Below are 529 nucleotides of genomic sequence, written 5' to 3'. Positions count from 1 at the left end.
TTAGCAGAAAGAGAAACGAGAACTATTCCTGGCCCCTGAAAGAACTCGCACAAGAGCACTGAAACCGATAAATTTAATCTTCATTTTCCTTAGGTGATCTATTCCACATGACGTTAATTTAGACGCAACCTACCGGCGCAAAAGAAGGTATGCTGTAAACTGAATATGAAATGTGGTCGCTAGAGGGATGGTGTGTTAAAAAAAAAATGCAAAAAGATTACTCCAAAATGGATAGCTGGAAATAAATAAGTTATATTGCTCTGAAACATACAGGGAAAACGAATTCAGCGCAACACTTGTCGTTGATATTGAAATTGAAATAAACATTTCATCTAGCACCATACAGCTTTACGGAAGTCTTACAATAATCTTTATTTAGACTTTTGAGAAGGTAGAATTCTCTATTAGCACGGAACAAATTCTACGTAGTGCAGGATTAGCAATAAAATTTAGATAATAGGATGTCATATATAACATAATCAACACATTACAATTACAACGAATATCAGTATATAAAGAATTTAAGCCG

This window comes from Penaeus monodon, chromosome 28, assembly GCF_015228065.2.
Source record: "Penaeus monodon isolate SGIC_2016 chromosome 28, NSTDA_Pmon_1, whole genome shotgun sequence".
Lineage (NCBI taxonomy): Eukaryota > Metazoa > Arthropoda > Malacostraca > Decapoda > Penaeidae > Penaeus > Penaeus monodon.
Note: the sequence above shows the minus strand (reverse complement) of the source record.